Raw genomic sequence first — 22,645 nt, 5'->3', positions numbered from 1 at the left:
CATCCATCTGCTGGTCATTAGCTGTATTCTGTCACTGCAGGATTAAGGGAAAAGTGAAGAGCTTGAGTGGTTCCAGCAGCCGTCGCAGTTGCAATAACAGCCGAGGTGCCTTGTTTTCAAATCAGTGACCTTCATCAGACATATGCTCGTATGTGTGCGGTGCTAAGAGTGCTGCCGACAAGCATATGCAGATATGTGACACTTAATGCTCTGCGTCCCAGGCATCTGTCACGGCCACTGGCTTGTGTATGCGCAGGGGAGTTGCCATGTGGGTGCTTTGAGCTGAACAGAAGCACGTTGCATTGCTATTCTGCTAATGCTGCGCTGCCATGACATGACTCCTCCTTTTTTATTTTGCATGTTTATGGCCATCACTATCCTGTCATGCCAACACGGGGATGGTTGTTTGATCGCTTCCTATATGGCAACTCTGAGCTAGGCTGTTTTGGTGGGGAAGAAAGGTTTTTTTTCCTCTTTTTTCATAGGCCAGAGACAGAAAGAGGGTGAAATGGAAATATTGAAAGGAGACTCAACTTAGTTTTCCATTCAGTTAGCAGTGGGAGGAAATAAATGAAATGCAATTTGTACACTGAAAATTGGCCATTGTCTTCGGGAAGATTGTTCTATTCAAATTATGACATTGAAACGACACTGGTCTGAGTCTGCAGACGGACTGGGTAGAAAAGACATAACTCACATGAATAGTAGCTTTTTTACATGATTATAGAAAAAAAAAAGAAGAGATGGAACCAAAATCATAATCTGGCAATGAGCATGAGCATGAAATTGAAAATGAACCGAACGTGAGCAGAATGAAGGGCACTTACTTTGTTTTACATCTCTTAAAACAATACGTACCGCTGATCGACTCAAGTCTTGTTTTCATGCTGATAAACAACAGTCTTTCTTTTGGGCAGCAAGCTCTCTGGGTGGCCCTACTATGGGCGATAGCCGGTTATGATGGCCGCCTTAACGTTTTGTTCCTAAACTGTGTTTTCTGTTCTAATATTTGCACATTTCCAATATGTGCTCATTGACATTTGGATTTCCCAGAGAGCGTCGAGGCAGGATGCCAGTCCCCCCTTCTTTTTTTTCCCAGTTCCCTCTGAGCATGAATTTATAAATTGAAAAACCAGGCAAAAATGACCTTAATCCGCTCTCCGTCATTCTGCAGGAAATGTTCATGCTCTGCAGGGACTGGGTTTACAGCCACCATCTGTTGCATTTTTCATTAACAAAATCTATTTCTTCATTTAACCATGCATGCTCAGACAATGCTATGGCTCCCATAACACCCCTAAATCCTCGATTGGAAAAGAATGAAAACACCAAGTTGCTATAGAGAACATGTTTTCAGATTAGAGCTGTAACTGCGAGTATAATGCAAGTATATTCATCAAGGATTATAGCTATGACATTTTGTATGTATTCAGGTAACAGGGGACAAAAAAATTCATTTAATAGAGCTAAGTCTGAATGGACCTGAGAGTAACATTATGCAGGGACTATTGTGGGCTCTCTTGGCCAGAGAATCTTACAATGCCTTTAACAAATAAGGGAGTTCTTTTGTTTTGTCAAGGACAAGGGGCTTGAACTCGTGTCTTCTTCATTATGGGAGAACTTCTCTTGCCACAAAACCAGTTTGTGCCTCAGATTTAAAGGTCGAAACAACACTAAATCATACTTTTTGTGATAAATGACAGTCTAAGACAACTACCGATAAAGTTTTGTTTTTACTGTGCACAGTTTATGATATTTTAAGTAGCGTATATTCATCTTTTCATGCCTGTGCCAAGTCCTCCTGCTCTCATGGAGCGGCTCCCCGGCCGGCATATATCATGTCACCATTCCCTGATAGGTTTATTGATTTTGCACTCCCCTCAGCACCATCTCTCAAACTTTTCAACACCAGAACTAACTGAGACAGATATTTTCCAATTGCTCAAAATAGATCATTAGCCAATTGGAAAAGATGGACTTTAAGCCCTACAGATCTATACAGAAGATAAGGAGAGGCGGAAAAAGGAAAATTCAAGACAATCTTCAGCATAAGTCTGTGAAGAGAAGGCAGAATTTGCCTTTTGTTCCATGCCCTGATGATAAATACAAGCAAGTAGGAGAAAACAGCTGGGCAATGAGATATTTGTGGTATTATTATCGCATATTATTATCAGGGTGATAATAATATACAGTAGATTGTCCCCTGTGACATGGACGTGCACTGACACTGTGATAGGGAACTATTGAAGGATTAAAAGCTGAGATGCTCCTCATTTCTGTCATGTCCATCATCTGAAGATATGATGCTCGCAGGAGAGATACAGGCACAGCTGCATATTATTATCAGGGTGATAATAATATGCAGCTGTGCCTGTATCTCTCCTGCGAGCATCATATCTTCAGATGATGGACATGACAGAAATGAGGAGCATCTCAGCTTTTAATCCTTCAATAGTTCCCTATCACAGTGTCAGTGCACGTCCATGTCACAGGGGACAATCTACTGTACCCTCTTGAATGGGCTGTGTTCTGAATGGTGTCTGCCAGCGTCCTCTTTCTTAGGACAAATAGGGTAATAATTCCATCAAAGGGAGAGGATGGGGCAATAAAACACGCAAGAAAGGGAGGGGACTTTTAAATGTGCTTCGTTGTTTCCGATGCAATTACAGCGCCTATCATGTGATGCTTTATCTTTCAGTCTCCATGGAGCCTACTCTCGCTCTGCCTTTCTCTCCCCTATGTGCACACGTACACTGGAAGAAGCGGAAGCACGGAGCGTGTGTGCCAAAAAGCAAAGAAAAACAAGCAGAAGCCAAAGTGTCATGTTCAATTTTAATTTGTTTGTTGTTATAGTACAAACCTGTTCAACAATGTTCAGTGCAAGTTGAAAAAAGAAAAAAAATAACACCTTGAGCCAAATAAATTATGATAGCACATTCCCAGATCACTTCCCCAAGAGTAATCTATGAGGATTTAAAATTAGGCTGCTCTCTATGCATACTAATTGCAAACAGCTTGGGATAAACATATGATTTCAGATTTTTTAATGTAGTTAGTCATTGCCATGACATTTTTTTCTGACTCCACTCCGACTTCAGGCAAGGTCTTTTCTGATCAAGTTAATTACTTTGAGAGGAGCAGACAGTGAGGCTAATTAAGAAATATGTCTAACTGAACTGTGGTCAATGACAGCCCTACTCCTACCACTGGGTTCTGACCTAGATCACTAATGCCTCCTATTTAGGAATTACCACATGACAAATATCCAATCAAACCTCCAGAAATTGCCCTCCATCATAGCGGACTGAACTGTCATCACAGGCAGGTTTCCTGGGTGGCTTATGAAGTCACCAGTAATCAGTGGAGTTCATGCCAAGTTGTTGATTACCTCAAATTAAATGTCTAGAGGCCACTGCGACCCAACTGTGTCACCGACGGCCCCCAAAAGATGCACAATAAGACGACACAGTGAAAATTATAATCAGTGGTATTGGTGGACAGCAAGACCTTGGTGAACTAATAATAAGACTCCAGGCTTCAAAGGTGTCAGATGTTTAAATTGGAAAAGTTGCTCGTAATGACTTAAACGGAAAAACTATTCTCCACTGGACTCCTGTAGGCAAATAAATAAATAAAATCAAATTAATGCACACTGTGATCTCTGGCTACTGTAAAAGCCCTCGCTACAGAAAACACTGTAGTCCCTCAGACCTCTGGGAAGGCTTAATTGAAGATATTTTGTTGCTAATTCTGGAACATATCTGTTACATTAACCCATTCGGGTTCTGTGAAACATAATTTCATTGTATTACATCGTGGTTCTGGAACACAACAGTCCGGTAAAACAATGTGGGAACTTTGGGGAACAAAAAGGGAACAGATATGCTTTTCTTTATCTTCTGGGCTTGTGTCCATCATTTTCATCCTTCTCTTATTTACTAGTAAAATTTAAAGACTTCTAGATTAACACGCACAACCAGATTTCATTTATGTATCTTGGTATATTTTCTGAAAAGTCGTAGCTTGGAAGATTTCAGACTGTTTCTGTCAGTAATAATGCAAATAGATAATAGCAACAGGATTGTAACAATTAAACTTCTGATAAAATTCCAGTCGGTTTACAATAAACTATCAATTAATGACAATCCGCACAGTGTTATTCCCACAGGCTGACTTGAGCAGGGGTTTTTACCCTCATAGATAAGAGATTTGCTGGACAAATTAAAATAAAAAAAGCTTAATTACCTTAATAAAAATTCTTAAAATGATATCTTCTTCTCCTTCCCCATCTAGAATGACTGAAGATAAGAAGTATTTTTCAGCAGTTTACTTGTGGGTTTAGAAGATACAGCATAACACAAGGTTATTGTCAATGTTCGGCCAATCGAAGCTTCACGTTTCTGCAGAAGTTTCCTATGAGACGAGCGCTGGCCTCCGCACCGACTGTAATCCTGCTTGTGGCTACACGGTTTCTTTTTTTTTGATGAGCACAGTCAAACTTTACACTTTAGCACAAGACTCTCACACCAGTCTTTATGCAGCACATGTTATGTGTTCTTATCACACCCACAACCTGGGGGTGTGGGAGGCTGGGGGTGGGGGACTAAAAATAAGAAATCCACCTGCCTGCACATCTGAAAGCTTACAAGCAGCACGCTTTATTTAATCTGAACTGCAACTGACATTTAGAAAAGGCTGCCTGGTTTTACCAGGGTTATGTGCTGTTTCAACTATTAAGGTACAGTTACTTCTCCTTTAAGAAATTCATTGTTTCAAGAATCTAATATATCACCTAATTAGTTTAACAAGTGATGTGGGGTTGTGTTTGTTTAGAGAGCACTATTTCAAGTTCTCGTGTTAAATTAAACTAAACATCTGGTAGTTGTGGGTTCATATTCTCCTTAGAGACAGGAAATCAGTACCAACATACTCACTTAAATACATGTGAAAAAGTGAAATAAGCTATTTCTGTGATGGTTGTGGAAACAGGTTTTGTGGCAGAACATATGAAATCCATTTAATATGTTCTGATACTCCATGGCTGATTCAAATGTAAAATCTTGTTTCACTTAAAAGAGTCTGCTTCTGGAAAACATCAACCTTATTTAATGGGAAATGAAAAAAAGGTCAAGCACTGAGTAATTTAAGACCACACAAGGGCCAGTCAATCCATTCTCTTTTTGGGGGAGGGAGAAACCAAAGCCGAGGTGGGTTGACTTCTCTAACCATGAACATGTTTTTTGAGGGGGGGGTTTGAGTATATCCCATATAGTCAAAGGCGCCGGTGGCCATAAAGGCAACTGAATTATTTATGAGCAACATTCTGGAAACAGCGGTGAGAATTCGTGGATAGGGTGATGCATGTCCGTTGGCCTTATTCTGTGGCAGTCCTCTAATGCTTTGATAAATGGCTGTTATCTACACCCTTTGGTGTATGACGGCCATCTGCTGCGGGCTCCTTAAGGGCCAATTGGAGATGTTCAGAAATCTGGGGCAGCTCAGGTGGCTGCATTAGAGGAAAAGGTTGCTGACCGTGAGAAGTCCGGCAATCTTGGTCTGTGTCGCACGGCCACGCTGACCTCCTTATCAGCACGGACAGAACTCAGTTTGCAGTTTTTACTCGGAGGCTCGCCTCAGAGGGATTGGCTCTGAATCAGGATAGATTTACCAACTGCATTGCCATTTCTGCACACTCATGTCTGCCCGAGCAAAGCACCGCAACCTCTGAAAAGTCAAGTTCGCTTTCATGAGCATGCACAGACTGTTACCGCAGACAGGTAAACAACACAGTCAGCTGCTCGTGCATCTACAGACATACTCATAGAACTGCAGGCTGGACTTAATAACGTCAATAATGGAAAATCTAGGCGGTAAATTAGCACATTTTCAATCCTGTCGACAGGAGAGAGATTGCAATTACATGCTTTAACCTACCAAATGTGGGGTAACCTTCACATATCCGTGCATAGATGCAGAATGATTAAGATTGTAGTGTGTGAGATTTATGCTTCCCCTGTGTCCATGGCTGTCAGAGTGTATCCAGGTGGGTGGATTGAGTAGTAACCGGAGGCAGAGAAAGCACTAAATGGTTAAGTAGGTTTGTTTGTTCCTTAGGGCTTCAGAGCCTTTTCTGGACGGAAAGAGATGAGACCACCCATGCAATTAATCATGCTGGTATTGGCATGGTTGGATACTGTATCCACTCAAGGACAGCTTTGAGATGCATTAGGCCGAGCTCTGCCAATCCCAGGGCACGGTTAGCCCAGGGGGGATTCACACATCTCCTTCTAAACCATGCGTTTCCCTGGACTTACACTCACCTACTTCTATTTGGGTAGAGCAGCTCCAGCGTGCCCTCCTAATGATTCGTTACTCTGAGCTGCTAGAGCTGTTAGGCACTGTCAACCTCTCCTGTCAGAGAACAGGAAGCTGATGTGTGTTCGCAGCTTCGCTCTTCTTCGTATCGACTCTGCCGCCAGTACTTTAATCATCCTTTACAATAAATCTCAATCAATTCAGCACTGAGGATGCGGGACACGTGCAGATGGCATGGGCTGATAGTCCTGACACATTGCAGCTCAATCAAACAGTGGCACAATAAAGCGCCCACCCCGCCGCCACCTCCCTTTCTCACAGGACAAGGATCTGTGAAGCGGCACTCTTGCTAATCTAGGCGATCATTGTGCCATGTAATCAGAGCTAGTATCATCTTCCTCCTTTTTCCAGTGTCAAGCCTTGACAACGATATGAGAAGTTATTAGTTTAGTAGGCAACATAAACAAATCACAACCACTTAGCGGAGCGATCATTTCAGCAGCACTCAGTGGACATCTTCTGCTAGATTCCAAAATTGAGACTGTGGTCGAGGGGATTGGGTTATGGCACGGCGGTGGTAAACAGGTGGCTCCATCGGCGGTTTGCCAATGCACGCTGCACCAAATGGAATAAAATGGCGAAACAGATGTTCTCCTGTGCTGTGCCTTGATTTGAGTTGTGCTCACGCTTTTAAAGCCTACTGAAGTATAGACTGTCCCTGCCATGGCTGACGGGCCTGCTGGAGGACTTGACAGCGGCTCTGAACCCAATAAGTACCGACTCTGACTCCTTGCTGGGCATGGTCTGACAAGGGTGTCAAGCAAATGAGAGGAGCCTGCGGAGGGGCGAAGCAGAGAAAGAAACGGAGGAAGCAGACATCCGGTCATATAAGCAACGCAGCTGATCCGAGACATGCAGTGAAAGAGAGGGAAACGTGAACAGAATTCGCTGCCTACGTGATGCAGAGCTGCTTATGTCGGTGTGTCTCGGCCTCTCGGTTGCAGGCCGGTCAGATGTTTAGATGCCTTTGCCACAATCATTGACCTCTTCCCTCTGAGGCAATCAAACTGCATTTAACAGTAGCTGGAGAAGTAGTAAATCTGCATGACAGTGAGTCAGTAATAACATTTACAGGCAGAGATGAGTCACTCTCAGCCTGGAAGGTTATCGCAACACTCCTCCCACAGCGGCGACAGTTGCAGCAGAAGAGAGTGGATGATCAACTAATAATTGCCATTTTGGTTTTGATATGCTTTTAAGAAAAGAGGAGGAGGAAGTTCACAATGAGGAAGAGGGTCTGAAAGCCTGTAATGACAGCGGCTGGTGCACAGAGAGACGGAGCGGGGGTGGATAGTGTGGATAGCTGTGAAATTGATGCGACCTTGAAAAGATCTGGAGACAGGGAGAGTCTGCCTGGTAATTACGGTGAAAACGTGTGTAACTAACTACCATGTTCAGCCCGCCAATGAGCACAGGCTCCCTGACCACGCACTATACTCAATTACAGGGGAGAGAGACGAGGAGAGGGCCAGCAGGAGAGAGGAGAGGGAGGAACCAGGGTCATTTTCCCCTTCGATGACCTTCAGACTAATGCGGCCCAGGAGAGCTGGCTATTTTCTGAATCTCACTGGAAAATGTCCCCGCGCTCTTTGAGATGCTTTTTTGTTTCTTCCCCATCCCACACGTAAGATGCAGGTGTTGGAGGAGAAACTCTGAGAGAGTAAACACGCCTGAATGTGTTAAACAAAGAAGAGTAATACATGTTGATGGAACTGTGTTTATTATCACATCTGGTATTCCCTCTACTTCATATTTGTTTAATTCACGTCCTATTCCGCTTCAGATAGATTAGGCAGCAAATGTATGCCTGTACAGTTTTATATAAAGCGTTCTGTCACTCCCAAGTGGAACATTTATTCCTGCGACTCGCATTTTCCTGATGGCTGTTGATGTGCCTTCACACTAAGACAAACTAATGCACATTTATTTTGTGCAGCAAATAAAGTGAGTCTGATGTGAATGTGATCTCCATGAGGCAGTTATTTATTTAGAGTTGCCACGATTGGCACAGCGAGAGAACGTTTGGAAATGTTTGAATGTAATTCGAAGGGTGATGAAATTACTTTCTAATCGCAGTCTCAGAGCTCATGGCGTTAATGAACTTTGCCTTCTAACTTTGAAGCCCCAAACAGATTGTCCATCTGTACGATGCCATATGCGACTAGAGGCTGCTGCTGCAGAATGTGTAAGGCTCTGTATGATCACACAGGCTGTTTGTAAGAGGAATGTGTTTGTATATGAACAGCTTTTGTTCCAAAAATAAGACAAGCAGCATCTGAAGGGGGGGTGACATCAATTCAAATTAATTGATTTATTGCACAAAGCAAGGAGTCAAAGCAAGTACTAGCCTGAAATAACATTTTGACAGTCTGGATCCCTCGACTCAAAGTAATTATTTATTTATGTGATTGTTATGCATGTTCCTTATGGTGCAGAATCTTTCTCTATGTGTCACTAATTAACTCTTGTCACTCTTTACCCTCTAACACGTGTCATATGATGGTTATTCGTATCCCTGGCGTGGAGTTTTCTCAATTTTTTCTGAAAGGTGGTTAAAAAAAAGGTGCCACCTCATTTCACCAGCCCTGCATTTGTTTTGCACTTGTATTTTGTAATTATGCCATTTGAAAATGTTTTTACACCTGTGACAGATTGAACAACTGACTCAGCACCAGAGCTCTGTATACATATGTAATTAGCTATTGCAGGAAATAATTATTCAGTTTCGGAGACACTGCAAATGTGATAAATACTGAAGGAAAAATTATCCATTTAACTTGTCTCACTAAATGGCAGCTACTCTCTTAACCAAATATATTGCACCAATTCAATCGATTTAGCGTATTTAGTACAACTGACTAAATTGATGCAGTTAGCGCTCATTGATTGGCTGTCACTGTCAACCATGGGTGCTAATAAAGCCTATAAGGATAGTTATTTGAGAAACGAGAGGGCCGAGCCAATGCAAAGATCTACTCACACATTTCGTCGCCGCACTTTTCCCAGTCACCATTTACACTCACTGCTAACACATATACTAAGGCTGCGCTAAATGCACACTGAAATGACAGGGACGGTAGAATATAATGGAGTGAGGTCATCATCAATGCTGACTTAAAACTCACAGGATATAATTTATTTCCTTGTTTTTATTTCAAAAGGCACAAATACATAATTATACCGTGAATGCATCTCCAACATCTTGACAGTTTCTGAATTATTCACCGGAAATGTGAAAATGTTGCATACCTGTTACAGTATATGGCAGCTCCTGTTTATTGAAGGGTTTATTCATGTTTGCTTGATTGTTCTTGCAAGGGCCCGATTTATAGGTGGACCGACATTCTATCCATCCATCTATCTATCTATCTATGCATCCATCAATACATTGCATTGTTGTGGTTGTAGAGCCAATCAGAGCCATCAAAGAGCGAGAGGCAAGGTACACCCTAGACAGGTTGTCAGTCTGCTGCAAGGCTGACAAAGACAGACAAACATTCACTCTCACATTCACACATGTGGCCAGTTTAGGGTCGGCCTATCAGTATCAAAATTCATGAAAGCCAATAAAAAAAATAGAGTAAGGAGGAAACTGAAGCAATACCCTTGAACTAGTGATGTGCAATACCACTGATTTCCTTTCCAATCCGATACCAAGAAAAATTCAGGTTGGTATCGACGATACTGATCCGATACCGATACTTTGTACAAAAACAAAATGTTTTATTGTATTTCAAATTATAGCTTCATAATGATTACAGGACATCAGACTACTTGTTCTTATTGCTTAATAATGCAGAATTATCATATAGAAATAAAAAACCTGAAGTTGTGCGCTATTTGAACACGTTGCCTACCTGCAGCACTAAAGCACTCCGTGAAAGACGTCTGTCTCGCCCTAGCAGCACCTGGCCATCTCCTATCCTCCTCTTCAGTTCGCCTCAACATAAGCTCCTCATAATCTGGGATATGATTTACTCTGAGGTGTTTGACGAGGTTAGTGGTGTTGCCACAACATCTCACTGTCTTGCAAAATGTATTGCAAACCGCGTCTTGGCTGTTTGTGGAGGTAAAATACGTCCACACATGACTCCGGTTATGCTCAGCCATTGTTGTGAGTGCACATGCCAAAGGGCTGCGACACATTTATACAGCTATATTTCACACATGACTATGAAAGGTGGAAGAAGAAGTAGTTCCATCTAAGTTAGATGATCCAAATGATATAGTTTCTTTCCACTGTGTTCCTGTTAATGATAAACTACAAATTAACCCCAAATTACTAAAATGTTGATATTTTAATATGAGAATGGATTCTAGAACATAAATAACTGGTATCAATGTTTCAATATTGATCCACACACCACTACCTTGAACCAATGTTATAGATGTTGATGTTTGTCTATCAGAGGAAGTCTGGAACTTCCTGTTTCAAACACACATTTAAAAACCACTATAGACATTATAGAAAATGGACATAATTTCCATACTGGAAAATGTGACAGAACCACAGAAATACTTCCAGACCTATAAACGTCTATCGTAAAACAGCTTTCTGACTTGATCTCTGTAAAGATTTTCCTGCTTAGTTTATGCACTCACTCACTTGTTTTGGGAATAATGTAAAAAAAAAGGATGAAAAAAAAAACGTGTTTATTAAGTGTTGGTCCCATCACGTTTCAGAATTGAGGATTATCTGTAACTGAAACTGGCTAACAAGTCATTAGCCAGTGAATGTGTGGTTTAACAGTCAGAGGTGTGTATCCTTGTCACATCCACTTTTTTGAAGCCGAGGCGGTGGTGGTTCATAATTCAAAACAGGACTTCAGAAACTGGTGGGTGGCATCACGGTAGCTACATCCACCTTTTGTACTGTCTAAGGAAACCTCACAAACACAACAAGCTGATCCATGCAGACCTGGAGAGAATGTAGATGAATAAATATCTCCACACAACACTTTTTAAGGAAATATCAGATTTTCGAAAACACCAAAGACTGGTATCTAAAAAATCCAATATTGGCCAGGCTGTAGTTGCTGGCCTTAACAAACAACAACAAAACAAGTAAATCAGCACAGATTTTTACCCTGAACTGAAAGTGGAAATGTCAAATTTGTAACCTAAACTCTGGAAAATGTTTCCCAAAAAGGATTTAAGGTCATACATGGCTCAAACAGAACTATTTTTAACTTTTAACAGCTATTATTTCTCCTAACTAAATAACTGCTTCGGTAAAAGTCAAACTGGCACTGATAGAAGGAGCCACTATTGGTCAGTGGGGGGAAAGAAAGCCCTGAAAAAGAAACACTGCTAAAATGAATAATGATAATGTGATCTTAAAGTTACAGCAAAAAGTCTGTTTGGCTAAAATAACAATAACTTGTTGTTTAAATGCACGGATGGGTACAGTTATCCATCAATATCCTATCATATACAATGCCCACCTCTGGTCTAACATAACAAAATCCCTGACACATACTCACACATGCACAAACAAACCGTCACGGGATACTCCATGAGTATATTTGAGGAGAGCTTAGACAGACAACCTGATATCCTGACAGAGCCTTGACCTAGTTGACTTACAGATAGACAGAAGAAGGAAAAAATAAAATAAAATAAAACCAAGGCCCTACTCAAGCTTTCCGGCACTTTGAAGGTGCTCTGATGCTACTGAAGTCTTTTTGTGGCATACTTTCTGTGAAGACATAAAACAAAGTTGTACAACCGCACTCTGTCTGAAGTTATCACTTCCTCTCAGTGTTATACAGCCAGTGCGCCGGGCTCAGCTTGACTACAAAGACTGAGCCAGATGCTGGACTTCCTACATCAAGGACATTTGAAATATCTGTTGTCGAATCCTGTCATTTAACATGCTATACTTTAATATGTTCAGATGCCCTTTATGTTTTTTGTTCTCGCCTCGTACGATTGTTGGTTCTGGGGGTTCTTGTAACATAATTACGTTGCCATTTTAACCCCAACTCTCACGAAAATGAAATTTCGATCTGAAGCGAGCACTCTGATTTATTAAAGGTCAGGTGAACAAATCAACATACACAAGTTTTTACTTTTTGTTGCAAAACTGCTTCATTATCACAGGTTGTATATTTTTTTTGAAATTGCAGCTATAATTTGGGAATGAAAGGCTTTGTATTTCTAAAAAGGTTTCCTTTGAAAATGTCAGTGGTGAATGAGAATAATGATGTGTTTATATACATGCAGTTCTACAAGATCCTTCTTTACCCAAGCACCGGTTTTGCAGAAAAACAATGCCTCCTCTTGGCCACACTGAAAAATTTAATTAAAGGCTTATGTGTTTTTTTCAGCACTACATACAGACCATCCACATCCACATGAAAACAATAAACAAAAAAAGTTGAGTCCATTCAATAGCTGATGAAGACAGTGAAAAAGAACAAGGACTCCAAGAAAATATAATTTAAAGCAGACAGCTTGACTATCTTCACAAACTACAGCCCCCTCTTAAGTTGGAAACTATTCATTTAGTCTCTGTCCCCATCTGTTCTCTATCTCATCTTGAAATTGTCAGTTTCACTTATTGTGCAGCTTCCTTGAGAAATAATATTCCAGTTGAAATTATGCTCATAATGATAACATTCACAGGCTCCCCCTTGTAGATTCAGATCAAACGCTTTTTTTGAAATAGTAGATAAAAGAATTGGGGGAGAAAAAAAATTACATTGCTGTGTGCCACTGAGATCGACCCATCCAAGAAATTCAGTGGAAGTGAAATTCAGGCTCTTTTGCAAGGCGCTTCCAGCTGACATCAGAGAAGCTGAAGTCTGGGACCATTAAAACACACACACACACACACACACACACACACACACACACACACACACACACACACACACACACACACACACACACACACACACACACAAGTTAAGTTAGAGCATTTCCAGACAATGTATGAGCTACTGGTACTGAAGAGTATATCCCTAACTCAGTGGATATGTCCAGCTACAGAGGCATGATGAAAAAGAAACAAAAATCTTCCCAGTTTAGTTCAACCATTATGAATATATAATTTTTTAAGCTTTAATATTGTGCTTTATTGATCTCCATTTTGCAGGGAGCACTTTTCCCTGAAATACTCTGACTTACAATCTAATTTTACCCAGCTAAACTGAAAATAAAACCTCAAATCAACACATACAATCACAAGCAGATGGGATTTTTCATTATTAATTGTTTGTTGATTTTTCTAACCTAGGTTTCAATTCCCTAAAATGTGCATGTTTTAAAGCATTTAATGATCTAATAAAAAATCAGATGTAGTACAAATACTGACGTTGCTGTTGTTTTCTTCTTATTTCTTAATAATGTCAATCAAAACTGCGAATGCTGACTTTCTACAAACTGCCAGTGTGTTTCAGACTCTGTGGTGACTTTGTTGCTGCTCTGATGCCCCAAACTAACATCCAGTTTTCACAAAGTACTTGGCAGAGTTGCAGAAAAAAATGTCCTCAGAATAGCTAGTGTACTTTATTTATGTCACTGCAAAAATAACTTCAAAATCTGAAGTAGATGCCAGTAGTTTGGTGCCAAAACACAACCAAGGAGTCACCAGTGTTGTTCATAGTTACTTGTTCTTCCCTCCATATAAAAAGAGAAATGTTGGCACCCACAAAAAAGGTTTAGAGCTTCCTTCCTTTCCTTCTTTTTTTATTGGCTTTTCATTTTTCAAGCACCAAATACATGAAAGTGTTCATTAAACTGGTCAGAGATAACAGGATAATACATGGACTTGTATTAACTAAGGTAACACAGACTCTTTGGCTCAAGCATCTATCACACAGGCCTAGACATCTTGGAAAAATACATATTCAATCGACCAGTTGGTGAGTGGGACTGGTTGTTGCTAGGTGAAATAAGTTGTAAAGCGGGATCATCACCAAAAACCTGCTTGTGATTGGTTTGGTTACTGTGATCACCCACAGTTTGGCTACTTGTCTGCAAACATTTGCCAACTATCCTCCGAGCTGCAGTTAAACTGTGAAAAATGCAACACAAACTACAGGTGACCACAGCCATCTCCTAGTTATTACTTAGTGATGAAAGTAACCTGTTAGAGCACTTCTGCATTACCAAAAATAAATACACATTTGCAACATTTAGCTTGTACACTTGGCTGCACCTTTCACACCAACTTTGATTTACCAATGATCTGCACTGACTTTCCTTCACTTCATAGTGAGCTGATATTGACAGCATCTCCCCTCACCAACAATCAGTAACAAGCGTGTTCAATTCCCTCAAAAAAACTATACAATTTGTTTTTAGCCAATTTAAAAGCTTGCTCTTTTGGTCTTGTGGCGCTCCAAAAGGCCTCAGCTGTACTCAGATTGCTTCTTCAAAGTGTGAAGCAGAGCTTTTCAGCAGCTGACAGACTCTTATTATCACCCAAGCCAAAATTAATGCACTTACTCAGTGGCCTCTGCCATCACACTAGCTGACCTGGCTGACACAACAGGACTGCATACATTCCACTTGTACACATCAGAGATATTGCAAATGTGTAATGGATTGAGTCTCCCCCACTTTTAATAGCAACAAAAGTAACAATGAAATTTAGAATATTAATAGTTTTTTTTGACAAGGTATATAAATATGTGATTTACTTGAATTGTAAAACTAACCTGTTACATTAGTTGTTGCAACAAAAAGCTCAACTTAAATGTTTTCTGTGAAACTTCTATAAAGAGATAAGAAATGGATTGCGTTCAAGCAGTACTTGCACAAATGTTCTCTTTCCACTGAATTTGTATTTTTCAAAGAAAACAACACAAACATATGTTGTTGTGAATAATATGTAGTTGTTAATTTACTCAAAATTATATATCAGAGAAAGAAAAAACATCGAAACACTGACAGATATAAACAGGTATGCTGTGATGATACGGAGAGCGAACAACTGTGATTACTCCTCTCTAACCAAAGAGCAGGGAATTTTCAATTGATTACCAATTCAACATAACCCATGATTTGGCCTGGATAAAAGCAACACAATGGAGTAATAATCCTCCTGAAAGCCTCAGAGACTCCTTCCTTGCCATCAAGGATACAATCAAGCATACAAATCTCTGAAGCCTCTCTGGGACAAGGCTGATAATGCTACAAAAAATGAATAATGAACTCTGTAAAGCCAACGGCCTTTTTAATGTAATCCAGCTACTGTCTCTCACAGCGCATTTCATCAAACTTCAATAAAATGATACATGAAAAGTGACACATTATTACTGAAGGCAATCTGAGCCGCTCAGAGACAAAACAATCAAAGAAAGCAATCTGAAAAATCACAGACAACAATCTCGACAAGTGCTGGGTGAAATTAGAAAAGATTTAATTTTGGCGGCACAGTAACAATCAAGGATCGCTTCAGGCTTTGGTAACATTAGAGGGCTAACTTCCCATGATGCTGGCGGACACGGTTTGTTTGATTGCAAATGAAAAAAGTCATGTCAGAGGTATACTTTTGTGTTCAAACAAAGAACACAATCCCATTAGAGGGTAAAGCGCCCATTGTTGCTCTCTGGGCTCACAATCAATAAAGACTCACTCTAGTTCAAGTTTCTAAGATTAGATCCAACGTTTTAGTGGGCTGAATGCTTAAGTGTGTTGCTACAGTGCTGGGTTGATATAACAAGGTTACATCAGCCAGAAAAGGCTTTGGGTACCAGCAAAGCTAATTTAGGTGCAAGGGTATATAACAACAAAGGTCTCAAACAATGTCTTGTTTAGGGTAATTTCTGCTTTGTAGGTCTGTTATGAAAGCAAATGTTTTGACTTATGCTGTGTAAAATCAAATGTTTTCTTTTGACTGAATATTGTGTGAATTTGTAAGTATTTTGTTCCCAAAGGACTTGCTGGTGCTTTAAAAATAATTTCTCAGGCAACAGTTTCAGCTTAAGATGTTTAAAAGCACCATTTGAGGCGAAAATCAATCCAAGCCAGGGTGAACTTGTATGACTACTTAGTTTTGATCACTTCGTGGGGCGAGATTAGAGGCACAGTGTGAGTCATATTGACTTTAAAGCTCAATCAAAAGTAGCCACTCAAGTCCAAGTATCAACAGGTGAGGCTGAACATTGATGGGATTTTGCTGCTCGCTGTTGTAATATCATAGAAGCATTGATCTAGTGATTTTCAGCTAAAGATGTAGAGACATTTAGAAAGTGAAAGCAAAAGAAATAATATGTTACCTATAGTTGCTATTTGACGATAGCGTTTGAGTTCGGTCATAACAACAAAGTAAAATAATGGTAAATGGACTGATTCTTATATAGCGCTTTTCTACTCTCACGGAGTACTCAAAGCGCTGTATACAACATGCCTCATTCACCCAATCACACCCATTCTCACAAGCACTTTATCTATACGTAGTGCTTACTAAGTACATTCGCACACATTCATACTCCGATGGACGCATCGGAGAGCAAGTTGGGGTTAGTATCTTGCCCAAGGATACTTGACATGCAGACTGGAGGAGCCAGGGATCGAACCACCAACCTTCCGATCAGTAGGGGACCTGCTCTACCTCCTGAGCTACAGCCACCCACGTTATGTAGTTATAAAAAAAACCCAAACATAAAACATGTGAAAGAAACTATACATTCAGTTGTATCAAATGTGGTAAAGTTTGCATTTGGCAGTTCTTCCAAAAATTATAGAATAAGGCTTCAGTCACAAAACAACCACTGGTTGCTAAGAGAGAGCCTGCTTGCTTATAAACATTTAGCATATTGCTATTGTTACCCATAGATTACATGGACGATGCTGACTTGTCTGCAAACACTTGCCAACCACTTGCCCGAGACCTTCAGTGTAAAAGCTGCAGCTTTTGAAAGCAGTTGCTGCGGAAACTCTAACTTTGCGTCATGCTTGTTCAAGTTTGACTACTGTACAGCAAGTAGTTGGTGGGCGAATCAGCATCTTTCATGCATACTACAGGAATCTGCCAGTAACCAAAGCAATTACAAGGAGGTTTTTGTTGCAGCACCCTCTTTCCGAGCTATTTCACCTATACAGCCAGTAACAGCTCAACAACTGTTCAGGGAATACACATTTTTCCTTTCATCAGAGGTTACTGACTCATTATTAGAAGGCTAATATTTACTCTTTAATTTGCCATTTCACTTAAATGAAAGTCAGTTGTCAGTATATCAACGTGGCCTGGAGACCTATTGTATTTCAAAGTTGACCTTATCATTAGAGCTTAATGTTTCTCATGTTATCCTTTTAGATTTGTGTTTATGAATTAATTTAAGGTGTTTTTTAAAATGTCAAACAACAGATGAAAGCGGGCAGGCTCTAAATTACAAAATATATCAAACTTTTTTTTCCCTTTTCCCTTTATATATATCTTAATTCTTTATCAGCAGGCTCACACAAAGAAAAAAGCTGATTTTATGTCAGTCAAATTTTCAGCAACATGGTTAAACTACCACTAACAGACCAGTTATTTCAACAAGGTGAGGTTGGTCTATTGTATAACATGTCTATACAGTGGTGTTTCAGTAGTGTTTTCCAGTCGTCACACCTGACAGAATAGATATTATTTTAAATAATCCAGCTGTCTGGATGGGTAGATTGCTTGCAAGCATCTACCTTGTATGCTAATGGCTTTTAGCATGTCTGAAGGACATGATTACACAATTTTCTCATAGCATGCATAATGTTGACCTAGCATGTTAGCACTTATTAAACATAAAGACAAAACCTTTATTGTTGATGATGAAGAAATTTTTGTGTTTCCAATCCTTTGGCCATTGCCCAAGCAAACCAGTATTACGGCAAAACGTGTAATAGACCCAGCGATCCACCGTGTCCATTTCACGCTTTGCCTTGCAAAACGTGAAATGGACACTGCATGCAAAAGTTGCATTACCAACAGTGGGAGATAAGATATTTAAAGCCAAAAAGTCAGTAGCGCATAAAAAACATTTGAAGTTCATTCCAGGGTCCGTAAAGGTCCAAATTGATTAAGCTAGCTGGCTAATAAGTATATTCATGCAAATGTGTTATTAATGTGTGGTTAAATGCTTTCCATGATTATTTTCATGTTGGGCTGAAATAAAATATCTCCCTCTGTGGTTACTGCACCTTATTGCAACTTCTGCATGTGTGTTCATTATATGTTTTGCTGTGATATGGGGTTGCTCCCCATTACAGTGGGGAGAAAACACAAGCACTATTAGATAAATGAGCAGATTTTAATTTTATAGCACATTTAAAACCAAAGGGGTATACAAAAAAATATAACAAGTAATAATAAATTTAGAAAAGCCAATGCTAGAGCTTCACTGAAATGGAAACGTTGTTGTGAAACATGACAACAACAATGTATTTGTTTCGCCTATATGAGCGGGAGTAACAACAAAAATCTTTTCTAAGTTGTCGGCAAAACTTCTGATGTGTTCATAAAACATACAACAGCTGGATGTTGATATTCTGCTTTGAAACACGGGTCTGTGCAATGATTTTTTTTTGGGACTATATGAAAAAAGAAATTTCAGGAACATTATGACACCTGCGACAAGAAATTATCAAAACATATAAAAGTGCACTGAAAACCAAATCATTTTAGCTTTCATAACGCTGATGCTCAGATGCAGTCATCGCTTGTGTTTACCATTAAAACATTTCCCCCAGCTCCACCTGTATGCTGTGATTCTGATGCCTTGTCTCCTCGGAACATGACTCACCTGCATTTTTAGTCTCCCATCTGTCTCGCTTTGAACTGAAGTGCTTGTATTTTAACTGATGCTGTATTCTGCACGGGTGTCTTCACACCTCGTGCTGCTTTCTAATATCGCAAGCATTTTCTGTTTTCTGCAAGTTTTGTTTAGAGGGTAAAAAATAAGATTGTTGTCCAATGAAAACGCATCAATACACTTATTTATCTGCAGAGCCAACATTCTTCAGCACTCCAAAGTAAACAATTCAGCAAAGCATAGCAATATAAGATAAGAAATTCTTTGTTTATTCCAGATTTGGGAACTTTTTTATAAATATAAGAAAGTAAGTATCGACCCTGACTCAACTCTCAGTAACTAACAGCTCTGGTTAGTGAATGATCTCTTTTTAAAACCATGGAGCGGTTTAAGGACTCACATTCTTTTGAGAATACTGAGTCCTGATTTTAAAAACTGGCTGTTTCAACTCAGCCACAAGAACATCAGTAAGTTTAGCTACCAGTATTGGGCGATAAAGCCTACCCGTCATTGGCATTTCTGCTCTTCGCAATGGTGCTAAAGGGGGTTGAGGTCACTGTGAGACCAGTCAAGTTCTTCCACAACTTACTAGTAATTTATTTCTTTGTGAACCTGACTTTTTGTGCTGGGTGAACTTTCATGCATTTAAGTATTGAGGTGCTGCTCACCTTCCAGAACTCAAGTGTACAGAGCAAACTAGTATGTGCTGGTACAGAGTGGAATAAAGCAGGAAGCAATTTGCTAGGCTACATGAAGAAGTCACTTCAGTATTCTTTGGCACACAGACAGCAATTTGGCAAGTACAGAAAGGTTTAAGAGCGGTAACATTTTTTTTTTTTTGACTGGCAGTTACTTGGCAAAAACAGGTACTTAACTTAGAACTGCTGAGAGTATTTTCATAAAAGACTCAGGCTATTTTCCCTCAAAGTTCATAATGTGAACCACTAAACTACCCTTGTCCATTGGCACTGTTAAAATAAATGGATGTGCTAAATAAAGGAAAAACTAAGTTCTAAAATAGTTTGTGCATTGTCCTGAGGAAGTACCAAATGAATATTAGTAACAGTTTCTCTGACAGTAAGCTTACATAGTCCAATATGTAAGCTACCAATATTTTCTTAGTGGCAGATTTTTAAACCTTTTTTGTGTTTCACACTGCCGTAGTTTCTAGAATGAAGTAATAAAGTGGACAGAGAGATTTGTACTTCAAAATGCACGTTGGATATGAGAATAGAACTTCACATGCTGAGTGAAAGGCCCAATATGTTTTTGCCAATATTCAAATTTAGGACAAACAGTCAAATCCTGTTTGTGTTCATTCTTTTTTGTCATGCCAAACATTTGGCATAGATCGCTTGGGATTACAAAACACCCACCCATCCATTAATTCATTTTCTTCTGCATATCGAAAACCGAGTTGTGGTGGCAGCAGGCCACTTCACATATTCCAGATGTACTTATGATCTCTCCAGTGAATACTGGGTGTACCCCGGGGTCTCCTCCCAGCTTGCTTTGTAACCCTCCAATGGAAGGCACCCAGGAGGCATCCTGATCAGAAGCCAGGTCTACCTCAGCTTACTCGTTGGGTCTCTTCAAGCTCCTTACTCACCCTTATTAGCTAAGCCCATCCACAAGAAGAAGGAAAATCATGTGCTATCATTGCTAAGATGCCATCGAGGTTCTGGACCAGTGGAATTTTTTTGGTTTTCTAAATAAGACAACAATTAGTGAGGCTTTAGATAGCATTAATACGGAAAAGACTCTTCAGGTATTCTCTCAGTTTATGGCCCAGCCTTCATTCCTCTCATTGTGTTGTGTTAGTTGATGCATAACTTGGAGGGAAACGATAATTGGTTTAGGCAAGAAGGTGACCTTTTGTGTTACTTTAATTTTAAGTTATAATTCTGGATTTCATGATTTTGTTCAATTTCACTGTTCTACACAGTTGTGGTCCAACACATGAGCTATGTGGAAGAGACAGAACTTTAACCAAAGTTTACCAATTTATGAAACAAATTAGGCACAAAAAAAAAATCATAATCGACTCCAGGAGATGTGTTAGTCAGTGTTATCGGTATGTCAGCACTTGGATGAGTGTTTCAAGTTACGTGTGTGATGATGTGTAGTCAGACTCTAAAATAACCAGCCTGAAGCACACCAAACAAATAACATGGTGCCGGATGAATGGCAAGAGCATAAAGGCTGAGACATCCAGCTCTTAAATGCTCCAGGGAGACTGGCCAGGTCCCAGTTGCATTAATTAACTCCACCTACAGGAACCTGCAAGACATCACAGAGGGATAAACAGGGGAACATATACACCAGGGCCTGGCCGAGGCAGACAGCCATCACAACACAGAACATTCAGCTTCCATATTTCTGTATACACAGTTACTCCTGCAAAAGAGTGAAGATGCACAAAATACAGCTCTTTACAGTTTTCAGAATTTCTGACTTTGAATTTATTGCAACCCTATAACCTAGCCTCTTTAGAAGTGCAGGCTTTTCTACTGGTCCTAGGAGCACAGGTAATACACCTTCAAATAAATAATTCTGGACCTCTGGACCCTAAATCCTGGTTATGGTCATGACCATCGGTGAGGTTTGGAACATAGATCAACTGGTAAGCCAAAGGTTTTGCATCATGAAGGCGATCCCAAGATACTTAAGGGAGACATAATTCACTGTTTTTATTTTTGCACTCTACTAAAATATCTGTGCATGATTCAGACTTCAAAAAACCAATCTCTATTTATCCTATTCTGCCCCCTACACAAATAGAAGATTTAGAAATAGGGCAAGTGGAGCTTCTGTGCTTGCATGCAGAGTTGTGTGCTTGAGATGGCCTCATTAGTCATGTCTGCTCTTACTGACATGTAAAGCCAAGAGTATCCCCTCACCTCAGCGTTTTAATCATTGTAATTACTTATACATACCGCCCTTATTACCTGAAACTATGACCATATGAGCATCTGATAAATAAATATATATGGATACAGTTCAGTTCCGCTTATCCAATTAAGGATCGAGGGGGTGGGGGTAGATCAAAGCTTATCCGAGCTATCACTGGGAACAGTTTAGAAGTAGGGTCAATTTATAGAATCCCTCATTTACATAACATTCATGTTATTGGACTGTGGGAGGAAGCAGACAGAAGCCATGTGGACACTGTGAAAACAGGCAAAAGCCACACAGAAAGGCCCCAGGTGGCAAGTGAATCTGAACCACTCTTTCTTGCCATGAGGCACTACAACACTCTGCTATTAAGTCATAATATATAATTCTCAAATACGGATTTGAAAGAGTTATATGGATAATGCTACAACAGTGACTATGTATGACGGTTTACCAAAATAAACATTTGTTGCTGAGTAAAATATTTTGGTACGCCTTCCCCTCTGTGTCAACTGAGCATGCAACACCTTCTGAAGATGGCATGTTGCATGCCTGTGGGACAGCGATGCCCCATTCAGCTTGGAGGGATGGACACAGCCAGGTATGAGGCAGAACTGGTTTTTCAAAGGAGACGG

Source organism: Oreochromis aureus, linkage group 9, assembly GCF_013358895.1.
Source record: "Oreochromis aureus strain Israel breed Guangdong linkage group 9, ZZ_aureus, whole genome shotgun sequence".
Taxonomy (NCBI): Eukaryota; Metazoa; Chordata; class Actinopteri; order Cichliformes; family Cichlidae; genus Oreochromis; species Oreochromis aureus.
The sequence above is the reverse complement of the archived record's forward strand: the minus strand, read 5'-3'. Positions refer to the sequence as shown.